This window comes from Staurois parvus, unplaced genomic scaffold, assembly GCF_062004578.1.
Source record: "Staurois parvus isolate SC_StPar_1 unplaced genomic scaffold, SC_StPar_1.0 ptg000025l, whole genome shotgun sequence".
Taxonomy (NCBI): domain Eukaryota; kingdom Metazoa; phylum Chordata; class Amphibia; order Anura; family Ranidae; genus Staurois; species Staurois parvus.
Genome location: NW_028317821.1, coordinates 11,085,937 through 11,100,152, shown reverse-complemented (window position 1 = coordinate 11,100,152; position 14,216 = coordinate 11,085,937). Strand labels below are relative to the sequence as shown.

At 46.7% G+C, this 14,216-nt stretch overlaps 42 non-coding genes across 42 annotated transcripts; all 42 read right to left on the bottom strand.

The window, feature by feature from the left end:
* Positions 1 to 517: 517 nt before the first annotated feature.
* Positions 518 to 590, bottom strand: TRNAV-CAC (transfer RNA valine (anticodon CAC)). The gene has a single exon. It is a non-coding gene; the product is annotated as a tRNA-Val (tRNA).
* A 117-nt stretch (positions 591 to 707) lies between these two features.
* On the bottom strand, positions 708 to 780 carry TRNAV-UAC (transfer RNA valine (anticodon UAC)). Its single transcript has one exon. It is a non-coding gene; the product is annotated as a tRNA-Val (tRNA).
* Positions 781 to 899: 119 nt separating this feature from the next.
* Positions 900 to 972, bottom strand: TRNAV-AAC (transfer RNA valine (anticodon AAC)). Its single transcript has one exon. It is a non-coding gene; the product is annotated as a tRNA-Val (tRNA).
* A 598-nt stretch (positions 973 to 1,570) lies between these two features.
* TRNAV-CAC (transfer RNA valine (anticodon CAC)) lies at positions 1,571 to 1,643 on the bottom strand. Its single transcript has one exon. It is a non-coding gene; the product is annotated as a tRNA-Val (tRNA).
* Positions 1,644 to 1,760: 117 nt separating this feature from the next.
* TRNAV-UAC (transfer RNA valine (anticodon UAC)) lies at positions 1,761 to 1,833 on the bottom strand. The gene has a single exon. It is a non-coding gene; the product is annotated as a tRNA-Val (tRNA).
* Positions 1,834 to 1,952: 119 nt separating this feature from the next.
* Positions 1,953 to 2,025, bottom strand: TRNAV-AAC (transfer RNA valine (anticodon AAC)). The gene has a single exon. It is a non-coding gene; the product is annotated as a tRNA-Val (tRNA).
* A 598-nt stretch (positions 2,026 to 2,623) lies between these two features.
* On the bottom strand, positions 2,624 to 2,696 carry TRNAV-CAC (transfer RNA valine (anticodon CAC)). The gene has a single exon. It is a non-coding gene; the product is annotated as a tRNA-Val (tRNA).
* Positions 2,697 to 2,813: 117 nt separating this feature from the next.
* On the bottom strand, positions 2,814 to 2,886 carry TRNAV-UAC (transfer RNA valine (anticodon UAC)). The gene has a single exon. It is a non-coding gene; the product is annotated as a tRNA-Val (tRNA).
* A 119-nt stretch (positions 2,887 to 3,005) lies between these two features.
* On the bottom strand, positions 3,006 to 3,078 carry TRNAV-AAC (transfer RNA valine (anticodon AAC)). The gene has a single exon. It is a non-coding gene; the product is annotated as a tRNA-Val (tRNA).
* Positions 3,079 to 3,671: 593 nt separating this feature from the next.
* Positions 3,672 to 3,744, bottom strand: TRNAV-CAC (transfer RNA valine (anticodon CAC)). Its single transcript has one exon. It is a non-coding gene; the product is annotated as a tRNA-Val (tRNA).
* Positions 3,745 to 3,861: 117 nt separating this feature from the next.
* On the bottom strand, positions 3,862 to 3,934 carry TRNAV-UAC (transfer RNA valine (anticodon UAC)). The gene has a single exon. It is a non-coding gene; the product is annotated as a tRNA-Val (tRNA).
* Positions 3,935 to 4,053: 119 nt separating this feature from the next.
* On the bottom strand, positions 4,054 to 4,126 carry TRNAV-UAC (transfer RNA valine (anticodon UAC)). Its single transcript has one exon. It is a non-coding gene; the product is annotated as a tRNA-Val (tRNA).
* Positions 4,127 to 4,245: 119 nt separating this feature from the next.
* On the bottom strand, positions 4,246 to 4,318 carry TRNAV-AAC (transfer RNA valine (anticodon AAC)). Its single transcript has one exon. It is a non-coding gene; the product is annotated as a tRNA-Val (tRNA).
* A 598-nt stretch (positions 4,319 to 4,916) lies between these two features.
* On the bottom strand, positions 4,917 to 4,989 carry TRNAV-CAC (transfer RNA valine (anticodon CAC)). Its single transcript has one exon. It is a non-coding gene; the product is annotated as a tRNA-Val (tRNA).
* A 117-nt stretch (positions 4,990 to 5,106) lies between these two features.
* TRNAV-UAC (transfer RNA valine (anticodon UAC)) lies at positions 5,107 to 5,179 on the bottom strand. The gene has a single exon. It is a non-coding gene; the product is annotated as a tRNA-Val (tRNA).
* Positions 5,180 to 5,298: 119 nt separating this feature from the next.
* On the bottom strand, positions 5,299 to 5,371 carry TRNAV-AAC (transfer RNA valine (anticodon AAC)). Its single transcript has one exon. It is a non-coding gene; the product is annotated as a tRNA-Val (tRNA).
* A 598-nt stretch (positions 5,372 to 5,969) lies between these two features.
* On the bottom strand, positions 5,970 to 6,042 carry TRNAV-CAC (transfer RNA valine (anticodon CAC)). The gene has a single exon. It is a non-coding gene; the product is annotated as a tRNA-Val (tRNA).
* A 117-nt stretch (positions 6,043 to 6,159) lies between these two features.
* Positions 6,160 to 6,232, bottom strand: TRNAV-UAC (transfer RNA valine (anticodon UAC)). The gene has a single exon. It is a non-coding gene; the product is annotated as a tRNA-Val (tRNA).
* A 119-nt stretch (positions 6,233 to 6,351) lies between these two features.
* Positions 6,352 to 6,424, bottom strand: TRNAV-AAC (transfer RNA valine (anticodon AAC)). The gene has a single exon. It is a non-coding gene; the product is annotated as a tRNA-Val (tRNA).
* A 598-nt stretch (positions 6,425 to 7,022) lies between these two features.
* On the bottom strand, positions 7,023 to 7,095 carry TRNAV-CAC (transfer RNA valine (anticodon CAC)). Its single transcript has one exon. It is a non-coding gene; the product is annotated as a tRNA-Val (tRNA).
* A 117-nt stretch (positions 7,096 to 7,212) lies between these two features.
* Positions 7,213 to 7,285, bottom strand: TRNAV-UAC (transfer RNA valine (anticodon UAC)). Its single transcript has one exon. It is a non-coding gene; the product is annotated as a tRNA-Val (tRNA).
* A 119-nt stretch (positions 7,286 to 7,404) lies between these two features.
* On the bottom strand, positions 7,405 to 7,477 carry TRNAV-AAC (transfer RNA valine (anticodon AAC)). Its single transcript has one exon. It is a non-coding gene; the product is annotated as a tRNA-Val (tRNA).
* A 598-nt stretch (positions 7,478 to 8,075) lies between these two features.
* TRNAV-CAC (transfer RNA valine (anticodon CAC)) lies at positions 8,076 to 8,148 on the bottom strand. The gene has a single exon. It is a non-coding gene; the product is annotated as a tRNA-Val (tRNA).
* Positions 8,149 to 8,265: 117 nt separating this feature from the next.
* Positions 8,266 to 8,338, bottom strand: TRNAV-UAC (transfer RNA valine (anticodon UAC)). Its single transcript has one exon. It is a non-coding gene; the product is annotated as a tRNA-Val (tRNA).
* Positions 8,339 to 8,457: 119 nt separating this feature from the next.
* Positions 8,458 to 8,530, bottom strand: TRNAV-AAC (transfer RNA valine (anticodon AAC)). The gene has a single exon. It is a non-coding gene; the product is annotated as a tRNA-Val (tRNA).
* Positions 8,531 to 9,128: 598 nt separating this feature from the next.
* TRNAV-CAC (transfer RNA valine (anticodon CAC)) lies at positions 9,129 to 9,201 on the bottom strand. Its single transcript has one exon. It is a non-coding gene; the product is annotated as a tRNA-Val (tRNA).
* Positions 9,202 to 9,318: 117 nt separating this feature from the next.
* TRNAV-UAC (transfer RNA valine (anticodon UAC)) lies at positions 9,319 to 9,391 on the bottom strand. The gene has a single exon. It is a non-coding gene; the product is annotated as a tRNA-Val (tRNA).
* A 119-nt stretch (positions 9,392 to 9,510) lies between these two features.
* Positions 9,511 to 9,583, bottom strand: TRNAV-UAC (transfer RNA valine (anticodon UAC)). The gene has a single exon. It is a non-coding gene; the product is annotated as a tRNA-Val (tRNA).
* A 119-nt stretch (positions 9,584 to 9,702) lies between these two features.
* TRNAV-AAC (transfer RNA valine (anticodon AAC)) lies at positions 9,703 to 9,775 on the bottom strand. Its single transcript has one exon. It is a non-coding gene; the product is annotated as a tRNA-Val (tRNA).
* Positions 9,776 to 10,373: 598 nt separating this feature from the next.
* Positions 10,374 to 10,446, bottom strand: TRNAV-CAC (transfer RNA valine (anticodon CAC)). The gene has a single exon. It is a non-coding gene; the product is annotated as a tRNA-Val (tRNA).
* Positions 10,447 to 10,563: 117 nt separating this feature from the next.
* Positions 10,564 to 10,636, bottom strand: TRNAV-UAC (transfer RNA valine (anticodon UAC)). The gene has a single exon. It is a non-coding gene; the product is annotated as a tRNA-Val (tRNA).
* Positions 10,637 to 10,755: 119 nt separating this feature from the next.
* On the bottom strand, positions 10,756 to 10,828 carry TRNAV-AAC (transfer RNA valine (anticodon AAC)). Its single transcript has one exon. It is a non-coding gene; the product is annotated as a tRNA-Val (tRNA).
* A 598-nt stretch (positions 10,829 to 11,426) lies between these two features.
* Positions 11,427 to 11,499, bottom strand: TRNAV-CAC (transfer RNA valine (anticodon CAC)). The gene has a single exon. It is a non-coding gene; the product is annotated as a tRNA-Val (tRNA).
* Positions 11,500 to 11,614: 115 nt separating this feature from the next.
* On the bottom strand, positions 11,615 to 11,687 carry TRNAV-UAC (transfer RNA valine (anticodon UAC)). Its single transcript has one exon. It is a non-coding gene; the product is annotated as a tRNA-Val (tRNA).
* Positions 11,688 to 11,806: 119 nt separating this feature from the next.
* TRNAV-UAC (transfer RNA valine (anticodon UAC)) lies at positions 11,807 to 11,879 on the bottom strand. Its single transcript has one exon. It is a non-coding gene; the product is annotated as a tRNA-Val (tRNA).
* Positions 11,880 to 11,998: 119 nt separating this feature from the next.
* TRNAV-AAC (transfer RNA valine (anticodon AAC)) lies at positions 11,999 to 12,071 on the bottom strand. The gene has a single exon. It is a non-coding gene; the product is annotated as a tRNA-Val (tRNA).
* A 598-nt stretch (positions 12,072 to 12,669) lies between these two features.
* Positions 12,670 to 12,742, bottom strand: TRNAV-CAC (transfer RNA valine (anticodon CAC)). The gene has a single exon. It is a non-coding gene; the product is annotated as a tRNA-Val (tRNA).
* Positions 12,743 to 12,859: 117 nt separating this feature from the next.
* On the bottom strand, positions 12,860 to 12,932 carry TRNAV-UAC (transfer RNA valine (anticodon UAC)). Its single transcript has one exon. It is a non-coding gene; the product is annotated as a tRNA-Val (tRNA).
* A 119-nt stretch (positions 12,933 to 13,051) lies between these two features.
* Positions 13,052 to 13,124, bottom strand: TRNAV-AAC (transfer RNA valine (anticodon AAC)). The gene has a single exon. It is a non-coding gene; the product is annotated as a tRNA-Val (tRNA).
* Positions 13,125 to 13,722: 598 nt separating this feature from the next.
* Positions 13,723 to 13,795, bottom strand: TRNAV-CAC (transfer RNA valine (anticodon CAC)). Its single transcript has one exon. It is a non-coding gene; the product is annotated as a tRNA-Val (tRNA).
* A 117-nt stretch (positions 13,796 to 13,912) lies between these two features.
* Positions 13,913 to 13,985, bottom strand: TRNAV-UAC (transfer RNA valine (anticodon UAC)). Its single transcript has one exon. It is a non-coding gene; the product is annotated as a tRNA-Val (tRNA).
* A 119-nt stretch (positions 13,986 to 14,104) lies between these two features.
* Positions 14,105 to 14,177, bottom strand: TRNAV-AAC (transfer RNA valine (anticodon AAC)). The gene has a single exon. It is a non-coding gene; the product is annotated as a tRNA-Val (tRNA).
* Between the last annotated feature and the right edge of the window lie 39 nt (positions 14,178 to 14,216).

Sequence of the window (14,216 nt, the reverse complement as noted above, 5' to 3'; positions counted from 1 at the left end):
TAGCTTGAGTTTCCTTTACCTTCCTTGCAGATTAAAACATTCTCAAAACAGCCGCTACTGCCAAGAAACTGTGAGTCATATACGTCAGCTCTAGCTTTTCTACACCTGTTTCTCAACAGCTCAGCTAAAGATATACACCAATGGTCTTCAGGTTTTCCAGGTCAGCTGACTAGGCAGGAGAGCCAAAGTCCACATTCCCATTGCCTTTGGGTCCAGAAAGTAAGTATATCTAAACACTTAGAGCAATAGGCAGCAGGTTTTGCTGCTCAACTCACATAGGGTCTGCAGTGAAAATTTCCCTGTGTGGGACAAGATAACCAGCTCACCTAAAAGCTTCAAGCAAGGGTTTTCAAGTACTCCTTGTCAACTCACACTCCAGGAGATGAAGAACTGACATTGTGGGGAATGCACGGAAACTCTGACGGAGATGTGCAAATTTCACGTACGGCTGTTACACGGGAAAGGCGTGGGACAAGTGTTGAGTCAACCTATGCGGGAAAAAGTTAAAGGTAAGCATTGTTTCTGCCCGGTTTCGAACCGGGGACCTTTCGCGTGTGAGGCGAACGTGATAACCACTACACTACAGAAACCCATTCTTGCTAGTTTTTGTGTCTTCCAAGCTGTAGGTCTATGCTAAAGTACAATGGGTGAAAAAAGCAGAGGAAAGCGGCGTAGACTGTGGCTAAAAGCACAAATGAGGTGCATTGTGTTTCTGCCCGGTTTCGAACTGGGGACCTTTCGCGTGTAAGGCGAACGTGATAACCACTACACTACAGAAACCTAATCTTGGGATTTTTTTTGTGTCTTCCAACCTGAAAGTCTATGCTAAAGTACAATGGGTGAAAAAAGCAGCGGAAAGCGGCGTAGACTGTGGCTAAAAGCACAAACGAGGTGCATTGTGTTTCTGCCCGGTTTCGAACCGGGGACCTTTCGCGTGTTAGGCGAACGTGATAACCACTACACTACAGAAACCCACCACGGCTGCCTGCTTTCGGACGTGAGGTCGGAAGCACTGGTCACCTCGTGGGTTACTTTTTGTTTCTGGTTTTTTCATAGCTTGAGTTTCCTTTACCTTCCTTGCAGATTAAAACATTCTCAAAACAGCCGCTACTGCCAAGAAACTGTGAGTCATATACGTCAGCTCTAGCTTTTCTACACCTGTTTCTCAACAGCTCAGCTGAAGATATACACCAATGGTCTTCAGGTTTTCCAGGTCAGCTGACTAGGCAGGAGAGCCAAAGTCCACATTCCCATTGCCTTTGGGTCCAGAAAGTAAGTATATCTAAACACTTAGAGCAATAGGCAGCAGGTTTTGCTGCTCAACTCACATAGGGTCTGCAGTGAAAATTTCCCTGTGTGGGACAAGATAACCAGCTCACCTAAAAGCTTCAAGCAAGGGTTTTCAAGTACTCCTTGTCAACTCACACTCCAGGAGATGAAGAACTGACATTGTGGGGAATGCACGGAAACTCTGACGGAGATGTGCAAATTTCACGTACGGCTGTTACACGGGAAAGGCGTGGGACAAGTGTTGAGTCAACCTATGCGGGAAAAAGTTAAAGGTAAGCATTGTTTCTGCCCGGTTTCGAACCGGGGACCTTTCGCGTGTGAGGCGAATGTGATAACCACTACACTACAGAAACCCTTTCTTGCTAGTTTTTGTGTCTTCCAAGCTGTAGGTCTATGCTAAAGTACAATGGGTGAAAAAAGCAGAGGAAAGCGGCGTAGACTGTGGCTAAAAGCACAAACGAGGTGCATTGTGTTTCTGCCCGGTTTCGAACCGGGGACCTTTCGCGTGTAAGGCGAACGTGATAACCACTACACTACAGACACCTAATCTTGGGATTTTTTTCGTGTCTTCCAACCTGAAAGTCTATGCTAAAGTACAATGGGTGAAAAAAGTAGCGGAAAGCGGCGCAGACTGTGGCTAAAAGAACAAATGAGGTGCATTGTGTTTCTGCCCGGTTTCGAACCGGGGACCTTTCGCGTGTTAGGCGAACGTGATAACCACTACACTACAGAAACCCACCACGGCTGCCTGCTTTCGGACGTGAGGTCGGAAGCACTGGTCACCTCGTGGGTTACTTTTTGTTTCTGGTTTTTTCATAGCTTGAGTTTCCTTTACCTTCCTTGCAGATTAAAACATTCTCAAAACAGCCGCTACTGCCAAGAAACTGTGAGTCATATACGTCAGCTCTAGCTTTTCTACACCTGTTTCTCAACAGCTCAGCTGAAGATATACACCAATGGTCTTCAGGTTTTCCAGGTCAGCTGACTAGGCAGGAGAGCCAAAGTCCACATTCCCATTGCCTTTGGGTCCAGAAAGTAAGTATATCTAAACACTTAGAGCAATAGGCAGCAGGTTTTGCTGCTCAACTCACATAGGGTCTGCAGTGAAAATTTCCCTGTGTGGGACAAGATAACCAGCTCACCTAAAAGCTTCAAGCAAGGGTTTTCAAGTACTCCTTGTCAACTCACACTCCAGGAGATGAAGAACTGACATTGTGGGGAATGCACGGAAACTCTGACGGAGATGTGCAAATTTCACGTACGGCTGTTACACGGGAAAGGCGTGGGACAAGTGTTGAGTCAACCTATGCGGGAAAAAGTTAAAGGTAAGCATTGTTTCTGCCCGGTTTCGAACCGGGGACCTTTCGCGTGTGAGGCGAACGTGATAACCACTACACTACAGAAACCCATTCTTGCTAGTTTTTGTGTCTTCCAAGCTGTAGGTCTATGCTAAAGTACAATGGGTGAAAAAAGCAGAGGAAAGCGGCGTAGACTGTGGCTAAAAGCACAAATGAGGTGCATTGTGTTTCTGCCCGGTTTCGAACTGGGGACCTTTCGCGTGTAAGGCGAACGTGATAACCACTACACTACAGAAACCTAATCTTGGGATTTTTTTTGTGTCTTCCAACCTGAAAGTCTATGCTAAAGTACAATGGGTGAAAAAAGCAGCGGAAAGCGGCGTAGACTGTGGCTAAAAGCACAAACGAGGTGCATTGTGTTTCTGCCCGGTTTCGAACCGGGGACCTTTCGCGTGTTAGGCGAACGTGATAACCACTACACTACAGAAACCCACCACGGCTGCCTGCTTTCGGACGTGAGGTCGGAAGCACTGGTCACCTCGTGGGTTACTTTTTGTTTCTGGTTTTTTCATAGCTTGAGTTTCCTTTACCTTCCTTGCAGATTAAAACATTCTCAAAACAGCCGCTACTGCCAAGAAACTGTGAGTCATATACGTCAGCTCTAGCTTTTCTACACCTGTTTCTCAACAGCTCAGCTGAAGATATACACCAATGGTCTTCAGGTTTTCCAGGTCAGCTGACTAGGCAGGAGAGCCAAAGTCCACATTCCCATTGCCTTTGGGTCCAGAAAGTAAGTATATCTAAACACTTAGAGCAATAGGCAGCAGGTTTTGCTGCTCAACTCACATAGGGTCTGCAGTGAAAATTTCCCTGTGTGGGACAAGATAACCAGCTCACCTAAAAGCTTCAAGCAAGGGTTTTCAAGTACGTCAACTCACACTCCAGGAGATGAAGAACTGACATTGTGGGGAATGCACGGAAACTCTGACGGAGATGTGCAAATTTCACGTACGGCTGTTACACGGGAAAGGCGTGGGACAAGTGTTGAGTCAACCTATGCGGGAAAAAGTTAAAGGTAAGCATTGTTTCTGCCCGGTTTCGAACCGGGGACCTTTCGCGTGTGAGGCGAATGTGATAACCACTACACTACAGAAACCCTTTCTTGCTAGTTTTTGTGTCTTCCAAGCTGTAGGTCTATGCTAAAGTACAATGGGTGAAAAAAGCAGAGGAAAGCGGCGTAGACTGTGGCTAAAAGCACAAACGAGGTGCATTGTGTTTCTGCCCGGTTTCGAACCGGGGACCTTTCGCGTGTAAGGCGAACGTGATAACCACTACACTACAGACACCTAATCTTGGGATTTTTTTCGTGTCTTCCAACCTGAAAGTCTATGCTAAAGTACAATGGGTGAAAAAAGTAGCGGAAAGCGGCGCAGACTGTGGCTAAAAGAACAAATGAGGTGCATTGTGTTTCTGCCCGGTTTCGAACTGGGGACCTTTCGCGTGTAAGGCGAACGTGATAACCACTACACTACAGAAACCTAATCTTGGGATTTTTTTTGTGTCTTCCAACCTGAAAGTCTATGCTAAAGTACAATGGGTGAAAAAAGCAGCGGAAAGCGGCGTAGACTGTGGCTAAAAGCACAAACGAGGTGCATTGTGTTTCTGCCCGGTTTCGAACCGGGGACCTTTCGCGTGTTAGGCGAACGTGATAACCACTACACTACAGAAACCCACCACGGCTGCCTGCTTTCGGACGTGAGGTCGGAAGCACTGGTCACCTCGTGGGTTACTTTTTGTTTCTGGTTTTTTCATAGCTTGAGTTTCCTTTACCTTCCTTGCAGATTAAAACATTCTCAAAACAGCCGCTACTGCCAAGAAACTGTGAGTCATATACGTCAGCTCTAGCTTTTCTACACCTGTTTCTCAACAGCTCAGCTGAAGATATACACCAATGGTCTTCAGGTTTTCCAGGTCAGCTGACTAGGCAGGAGAGCCAAAGTCCACATTCCCATTGCCTTTGGGTCCAGAAAGTAAGTATATCTAAACACTTAGAGCAATAGGCAGCAGGTTTTGCTGCTCAACTCACATAGGGTCTGCAGTGAAAATTTCCCTGTGTGGGACAAGATAACCAGCTCACCTAAAAGCTTCAAGCAAGGGTTTTCAAGTACTCCTTGTCAACTCACACTCCAGGAGATGAAGAACTGACATTGTGGGGAATGCACGGAAACTCTGACGGAGATGTGCAAATTTCACGTACGGCTGTTACACGGGAAAGGCGTGGGACAAGTGTTGAGTCAACCTATGCGGGAAAAAGTTAAAGGTAAGCATTGTTTCTGCCCGGTTTCGAACCGGGGACCTTTCGCGTGTGAGGCGAACGTGATAACCACTACACTACAGAAACCCTTTCTTGCTAGTTTTTGTGTCTTCCAAGCTGTAGGTCTATGCTAAAGTACAATGGGTGAAAAAAGCAGAGGAAAGCGGCGTAGACTGTGGCTAAAACCACAAACGAGGTGCATTGTGTTTCTGCCCGGTTTCGAACCGGGGACCTTTCGCGTGTAAGGCGAACGTGATAACCACTACACTACAGAAACCTAATCTTGGGATTTTTTTTGTGTCTTCCAACCTGAAAGTCTATGCTAAAGTACAATGGGTGAAAAAAGCAGAGGAAAGCGGCGTAGACTGTGGCTAAAAGCACAAACGAGGTGCATTGTGTTTCTGCCCGGTTTCGAACCGGGGACCTTTTGCGTGTTAGGCGAACGTGATAACCACTACACTACAGAAACCCACCACGGCTGCCTGCTTTCGGACGTGAGGTCGGAAGCACTGGTCACCTCGTGGGTTACTTTTTGTTTCTGGTTTTTTCATAGCTTGAGTTTCCTTTACCTTCCTTGCAGATTAAAACATTCTCAAAACAGCCGCTACTGCCAAGAAACTGGGAGTCATATACGTCAGCTCTAGCTTTTCTACACCTGTTTCTCAACAGCTCAGCTGAAGATATACACCAATGGTCTTCAGGTTTTCCAGGTCAGCTGACTAGGCAGGAGAGCCAAAGTCCACATTCCCATTGCCTTTGGGTCCAGAAAGTAAGTATATCTAAACACTTAGAGCAATAGGCAGCAGGTTTTGCTGCTCAACTCACATAGGGTCTGCAGTGAAAATTTCCCTGTGTGGGACAAGATAACCAGCTCACCTAAAAGCTTCAAGCAAGGGTTTTCAAGTACTCCTTGTCAACTCACACTCCAGGAGATGAAGAACTGACATTGTGGGGAATGCACGGAAACTCTGACGGAGATGTGCAAATTTCACGTACGGCTGTTACACGGGAAAGGCGTGGGACAAGTGTTGAGTCAACCTATGCAGGAAAAAGTTAAAGGTAAGCATTGTTTCTGCCCGGTTTAGAACCGGGGACCTTTCGCGTGTGAGGCGAACGTGATAACCACTACACTACAGAAACCCATTCTTGCTAGTTTTTGTGTCTTCCAAGCTGTAGGTCTATGCTAAAGTACAATGGGTGAAAAAAGCAGAGGAAAGTGGCGTAGACTGTGGCTAAAAGCACAAATGAGGTGCATTGTGTTTCTGCCCGGTTTCGAACTGGGGACCTTTCGCGTGTAAGGCGAACGTGACAACCACTACACTACAGAAACCTAATCTTGGGATTTTTTTTGTGTCTTCCAACCTGAAAGTCTATGCTAAAGTACAATGGGTGAAAAAAGCAGCGGAAAGCGGCGTAGACTGTGGCTAAAAGCACAAACGAGGTGCATTGTGTTTCTGCCCGGTTTCGAACCGGGGACCTTTCGCGTGTTAGGCGAACGTGATAACCACTACACTACAGAAACCCACCACGGCTGCCTGCTTTCGGACGTGAGGTCGGAAGCACTGGTCACCTCGTGGGTTACTTTTTGTTTCTGGTTTTTTCATAGCTTGAGTTTCCTTTACCTTCCTTGCAGATTAAAACATTCTCAAAACAGCCGCTACTGCCAAGAAACTGTGAGTCATATACGTCAGCTCTAGCTTTTCTACACCTGTTTCTCAACAGCTCAGCTGAAGATATACACCAATGGTCTTCAGGTTTTCCAGGTCAGCTGACTAGGCAGGAGAGCCAAAGTCCACATTCCCATTGCCTTTGGGTCCAGAAAGTAAGTATATCTAAACACTTAGAGCAATAGGCAGCAGGTTTTGCTGCTCAACTCACATAGGGTCTGCAGTGAAAATTTCCCTGTGTGGGACAAGATAACCAGCTCACCTAAAAGCTTCAAGCAAGGGTTTTCAAGTACTCCTTGTCAACTCACACTCCAGGAGATGAAGAACTGACATTGTGGGGAATGCACGGAAACTCTGACGGAGATGTGCAAATTTCACGTACGGCTGTTACACGGGAAAGGCGTGGGACAAGTGTTGAGTCAACCTATGCGGGAAAAAGTTAAAGGTAAGCATTGTTTCTGCCCGGTTTCGAACCGGGGACCTTTCGCGTGTGAGGCGAACGTGATAACCACTACACTACAGAAACCCTTTCTTGCTAGTTTTTGTGTCTTCCAAGCTGTAGGTCTATGCTAAAGTACAATGGGTGAAAAAAGCAGAGGAAAGCGGCGTAGACTGTGGCTAAAAGCACAAACGAGGTGCATTGTGTTTCTGCCCGGTTTCGAACCGGGGACCTTTCGCGTGTAAGGCGAACGTGATAACCACTACACTACAGACACCTAATCTTGGGATTTTTTTCGTGTCTTCCAACCTGAAAGTCTATGCTAAAGTACAATGGGTGAAAAAAGTAGCGGAAAGCGGCGCAGACTGTGGCTAAAAGAACAAATGAGGTGCATTGTGTTTCTGCCCGGTTTCGAACCGGGGACCTTTCGCGTGTTAGGCGAACGTGATAACCACTACACTACAGAAACCCACCACGGCTGCCTGCTTTCGGACGTGAGGTCGGAAGCACTGGTCACCTCGTGGGTTACTTTTTGTTTCTGGTTTTTTCATAGCTTGAGTTTCCTTTACCTTCCTTGCAGATTAAAACATTCTCAAAACAGCCGCTACTGCCAAGAAACTGTGAGTCATATACGTCAGCTCTAGCTTTTCTACACCTGTTTCTCAACAGCTCAGCTAAAGATATACACCAATGGTCTTCAGGTTTTCCAGGTCAGCTGACTAGGCAGGAGAGCCAAAGTCCACATTCCCATTGCCTTTGGGTCCAGAAAGTAAGTATATCTAAACACTTAGAGCAATAGGCAGCAGGTTTTGCTGCTCAACTCACATAGGGTCTGCAGTGAAAATTTCCCTGTGTGGGACAAGATAACCAGCTCACCTAAAAGCTTCAAGCAAGGGTTTTCAAGTACTCCTTGTCAACTCACACTCCAGGAGATGAAGAACTGACATTGTGGGGAATGCACGGAAACTCTGACGGAGATGTGCAAATTTCACGTACGGCTGTTACACGGGAAAGGCGTGGGACAAGTGTTGAGTCAACCTATGCGGGAAAAAGTTAAAGGTAAGCATTGTTTCTGCCCGGTTTCGAACCGGGGACCTTTCGCGTGTGAGGCGAACGTGATAACCACTACACTACAGAAACCCATTCTTGCTAGTTTTTGTGTCTTCCAAGCTGTAGGTCTATGCTAAAGTACAATGGGTGAAAAAAGCAGAGGAAAGCGGCGTAGACTGTGGCTAAAAGCACAAATGAGGTGCATTGTGTTTCTGCCCGGTTTCGAACTGGGGACCTTTCGCGTGTAAGGCGAACGTGATAACCACTACACTACAGAAACCTAATCTTGGGATTTTTTTTGTGTCTTCCAACCTGAAAGTCTATGCTAAAGTACAATGGGTGAAAAAATCAGCGGAAAGCGGCGTAGACTGTGGCTAAAAGCACAAACGAGGTGCATTGTGTTTCTGCCCGGTTTCGAACCGGGGACCTTTCGCGTGTTAGGCGAACGTGATAACCACTACACTACAGAAACCCACCACGGCTGCCTGCTTTCGGACGTGAGGTCGGAAGCACTGGTCACCTCGTGGGTTACTTTTTGTTTCTGGTTTTTTCATAGCTTGAGTTTCCTTTACCTTCCTTGCAGATTAAAACATTCTCAAAACAGCCGCTACTGCCAAGAAACTGTGAGTCATATACGTCAGCTCTAGCTTTTCTACACCTGTTTCTCAACAGCTCAGCTGAAGATATACACCAATGGTCTTCAGGTTTTCCAGGTCAGCTGACTAGGCAGGAGAGCCAAAGTCCACATTCCCATTGCCTTTGGGTCCAGAAAGTAAGTATATCTAAACACTTAGAGCAATAGGCAGCAGGTTTTGCTGCTCAACTCACATAGGGTCTGCAGTGAAAATTTCCCTGTGTGGGACAAGATAACCAGCTCACCTAAAAGCTTCAAGCAAGGGTTTTCAAGTACTCCTTGTCAACTCACACTCCAGGAGATGAAGAACTGACATTGTGGGGAATGCACGGAAACTCTGACGGAGATGTGCAAATTTCACGTACGGCTGTTACACGGGAAAGGCGTGGGACAAGTGTTGAGTCAACCTATGCGGGAAAAAGTTAAAGGTAAGCATTGTTTCTGCCCGGTTTCGAACCGGGGACCTTTCGCGTGTGAGGCGAATGTGATAACCACTACACTACAGAAACCCTTTCTTGCTAGTTTTTGTGTCTTCCAAGCTGTAGGTCTATGCTAAAGTACAATGGGTGAAAAAAGCAGAGGAAAGCGGCGTAGACTGTGGCTAAAAGCACAAACGAGGTGCATTGTGTTTCTGCCCGGTTTCGAACCGGGGACCTTTCGCGTGTAAGGCGAACGTGATAACCACTACACTACAGACACCTAATCTTGGGATTTTTTTCGTGTCTTCCAACCTGAAAGTCTATGCTAAAGTACAATGGGTGAAAAAAGTAGCGGAAAGCGGCGCAGACTGTGGCTAAAAGAACAAATGAGGTGCATTGTGTTTCTGCCCGGTTTCGAACTGGGGACCTTTCGCGTGTAAGGCGAACGTGATAACCACTACACTACAGAAACCTAATCTTGGGATTTTTTTTGTGTCTTCCAACCTGAAAGTCTATGCTAAAGTACAATGGGTGAAAAAAGCAGCGGAAAGCGGCGTAGACTGTGGCTAAAAGCACAAACGAGGTGCATTGTGTTTCTGCCCGGTTTCGAACCGGGGACCTTTCGCGTGTTAGGCGAACGTGATAACCACTACACTACAGAAACCCACCACGGCTGCCTGCTTTCGGACGTGAGGTCGGAAGCACTGGTCACCTCGTGGGTTACTTTTTGTTTCTGGTTTTTTCATAGCTTGAGTTTCCTTTACCTTCCTTGCAGATTAAAACATTCTCAAAACAGCCGCTACTGCCAAGAAACTGTGAGTCATATACGTCAGCTCTAGCTTTTCTACACCTGTTTCTCAACAGCTCAGCTGAAGATATACACCAATGGTCTTCAGGTTTTCCAGGTCAGCTGACTAGGCAGGAGAGCCAAAGTCCACATTCCCATTGCCTTTGGGTCCAGAAAGTAAGTATATCTAAACACTTAGAGCAATAGGCAGCAGGTTTTGCTGCTCAACTCACATAGGGTCTGCAGTGAAAATTTCCCTGTGTGGGACAAGATAACCAGCTCACCTAAAAGCTTCAAGCAAGGGTTTTCAAGTACTCCTTGTCAACTCACACTCCAGGAGATGAAGAACTGACATTGTGGGGAATGCACGGAAACTCTGACGGAGATGTGCAAATTTCACGTACGGCTGTTACACGGGAAAGGCGTGGGACAAGTGTTGAGTCAACCTATGCGGGAAAAAGTTAAAGGTAAGCATTGTTTCTGCCCGGTTTCGAACCGGGGACCTTTCGCGTGTGAGGCGAACGTGATAACCACTACACTACAGAAACCCATTCTTGCTAGTTTTTGTGTCTTCCAAGCTGTAGGTCTATGCTAAAGTACAATGGGTGAAAAAAGCAGAGGAAAGCGGCGTAGACTGTGGCTAAAAGCACAAATGAGGTGCATTGTGTTTCTGCCCGGTTTCGAACCGGGGACCTTTCGCGTGTAAGGCGAACGTGATAACCACTACACTACAGAAACCTAATCTTGGGATTTTTTTTGTGTCTTCCAACCTGAAAGTCTATGCTAAAGTACAATGGGTGAAAAAAGCAGCGGAAAGCGGCGTAGACTGTGGCTAAAAGCACAAACGAGGTGCATTGTGTTTCTGCCCGGTTTCGAACCGGGGACCTTTCGCGTGTTAGGCGAACGTGATAACCACTACACTACAGAAACCCACCACGGCTGCCTGCTTTCGGACGTGAGGTCGGAAGCACTGGTCACCTCGTGGGTTACTTTTTGTTTCTGGTTTTTTCATAGCTTGAGTTTCCTTTACCTTCCTTGCAGATTAAAACATTCTCAAAACAGCCGCTACTGCCAAGAAACTGTGAGTCATATACGTCAGCTCTAGCTTTTCTACACCTGTTTCTCAACAGCTCAGCTGAAGATATACACCAATGGTCTTCAGGTTTTCCAGGTCAGCTGACTAGGCAGGAGAGCCAAAGTCCACATTCCCATTGCCTTTGGGTCCAGAAAGTAAGTATATCTAAACACTTAGAGCAATAGGCAGCAGGTTTTGCTGCTCAACTCACATAGGGTCTGCAGTGAAAATTTCCCTGTGTGGGACAAGATAACCAGCTCACCTAAAAGCTTCAAGCAAGGGTTTTCAAGTACTCCTTGTCAACTCACACTCCAGGAGATGAAGAACTGACATTGTGGGGAATGCACGGAAACTCTGACGGAGATGTGCAAATTTCACGTACGGCTGTTACACGGGAAAGGCGTGGGACAAGTGTTGAGTCAACCTATGCGGGAAAAAGTTAAAGGTAAGCATTGTTTCTGCCCGGTTTCGAACCGGGGACCTTTCGCGTGTGAGGCGAATGTGATAACCACTACACTACAGAAACCCTATCTTGCTATTTTGTGTCTTCCAAGCTGTAGGTCTATGCTAAAGTACAATGGGTGAAAAAAGCAGAGGAAAGCGGCGTAGACTGTGGCTAAAAGCACAAACGAGGTGCATTGTGTTTCTGCCCGGTTTCGAACCGGGGACCTTTCGCGTGTAAGGCGAACGTGATAACCACTACACTACAGACACCTAATCTTGGGATTTTTTTCGTGTCTTCCAACCTGAAAGTCTATGCTAAAGTACAATGGGTGAAAAAAGTAGCGGAAAGCGGCGCAGACTGTGGCTAAAAGAACAAATGAGGTGCATTGTGTTTCTGCCCGGTTTCGAACTGGGGACCTTTCGCGTGTAAGGCGAACGTGATAACCACTACACTACAGAAACCTAATCTTGGGATTTTTTTTGTGTCTTCCAACCTGAAAGTCTATGCTAAAGTACAATGGGTGAAAAAAGCAGCGGAAAGCGGCGTAGACTGTGGCTAAAAGCACAAACGAGGTGCATTGTGTTTCTGCCCGGTTTCGAACCGGGGACCTTTCGCGTGTTAGGCGAACGTGATAACCACTACACTACAGAAACCCACCACGGCTGCCTGCTTTCGGACGTGAGGTCGGAAGCACTGGTCACCTCGTGGGTTACTTTTTGTTTCTGGTTTTTTCATAGCTTGAGTTTCCTTTACCTTCCTTGCAGATTAAAACATTCTCAAAACAGCCGCTACTGCCAAGAAACTGTGAGTCATATACGTCAGCTCTAGCTTTTCTACACCTGTTTCTCAACAGCTCAGCTGAAGATATACACCAATGGTCTTCAGGTTTTCCAGGTCAGCTGACTAGGCAGGAGAGCCAAAGTCCACATTCCCATTGCCTTTGGGTCCAGAAAGTAAGTATATCTAAACACTTAGAGCAATAGGCAGCAGGTTTTGCTGCTCAACTCACATAGGGTCTGCAGTGAAAATTTCCCTGTGTGGGACAAGATAACCAGCTCACCTAAAAGCTTCAAGCAAGGGTTTTCAAGTACTCCTTGTCAACTCACACTCCAGGAGATGAAGAACTGACATTGTGGGGAATGCACGGAAACTCTGACGGAGATGTGCAAATTTCACGTACGGCTGTTACACGGGAAAGGCGTGGGACAAGTGTTGAGTCAACCTATGCGGGAAAAAGTTAAAGGTAAGCATTGTTTCTGCCCGGTTTCGAACCGGGGACCTTTCGCGTGTGAGGCGAACGTGATAACCACTACACTACAGAAACCCTTTCTTGCTAGTTTTTGTGTCTTCCAAGCTGTAGGTCTATGCTAAAGTACAATGGGTGAAAAAAGCAGAGGAAAGCGGCGTAGACTGTGGCTAAAACCACAAACGAGGTGCATTGTGTTTCTGCCCGGTTTCGAACCGGGGACCTTTCGCGTGTAAGGCGAACGTGATAACCACTACACTACAGAAACCTAATCTTGGGATTTTTTTTGTGTCTTCCAACCTGAAAGTCTATGCTAAAGTACAATGGGTGAAAAAAGCAGAGGAAAGCGGCGTAGACTGTGGCTAAAAGCACAAACGAGGTGCATTGTGTTTCTGCCCGGTTTCGAACCGGGGACCTTTTGCGTGTTAGGCGAACGTGATAACCACTACACTACAGAAACCCACCACGGCTGCCTGCTTTCGGACGTGAGGTCGGAAGCACTGGTCACCTCGTGGGTTACTTTTTGTTTCTGGTTTTTTCATAGCTTGAGTTTCCTTTACCTTCCTTGCAGATTAAAACATTCTCAAAACAGCCGCTACTGCCAAGAAACTGGGAGTCATATACGTCAGCTCTAGCTTTTCTACACCTGTTTCTCAACAGCTCAGCTGAAGATATACACCAATGGTCTTCAGGTTTTCCAGGTCAGCTGACTAGGCAGGAGAGCCAAAGTCCACATTCCCATTGCCTTTGGGTCCAGAAAGTAAGTATATCTAAACACTTAGAGCAATAGGCAGCAGGTTTTGCTGCTCAACTCACATAGGGTCTGCAGTGAAAATTTCCCTGTGTGGGACAAGATAACCAGCTCACCTAAAAGCTTCAAGCAAGGGTTTTCAAGTACTCCTTGTCAACTCACACTCCAGGAGATGAAGAACTGACATTGTGGGGAATGCACGGAAACTCTGACGGAGATGTGCAAATTTCACGTACGGCTGTTACACGGGAAAGGCGTGGGACAAGTGTTGAGTCAACCTATGCAGGAAAAAGTTAAAGGTAAGCATTGTTTCTGCCCGGTTTAGAACCGGGGACCTTTCGCGTGTGAGGCGAACGTGATAACCACTACACTACAGAAACCCATTCTTGCTAGTTTTTGTGTCTTCCAAGCTGTAGGTCTATGCTAAAGTACAATGGGTGAAAAAAGCAGAGGAAAGTGGCGTAGACTGTGGCTAAAAGCACAAATGAGGTGCATTGTGTTTCTGCCCGGTTTCGAACTGGGGACCTTTCGCGTGTAAGGCGAACGTGACAACCACTACACTACAGAAACCTAATCTTGGGATTTTTTTTGTGTCTTCCAACCTGAAAGTCTATGCTAAAGTACAATGGGTGAAAAAAGCAGCGGAAAGCGGCGTAGACTGTGGCTAAAAGCACAAACGAGGTGCATTGTGTTTCTGCCCGGTTTCGAACCGGGGACCTTTCGCGTGTTAGGCGAACGTGATAACCACTACACTACAGAAACCCACCACGGCTGCCTGCTTTCGGACGTGAGGTCGGAAGC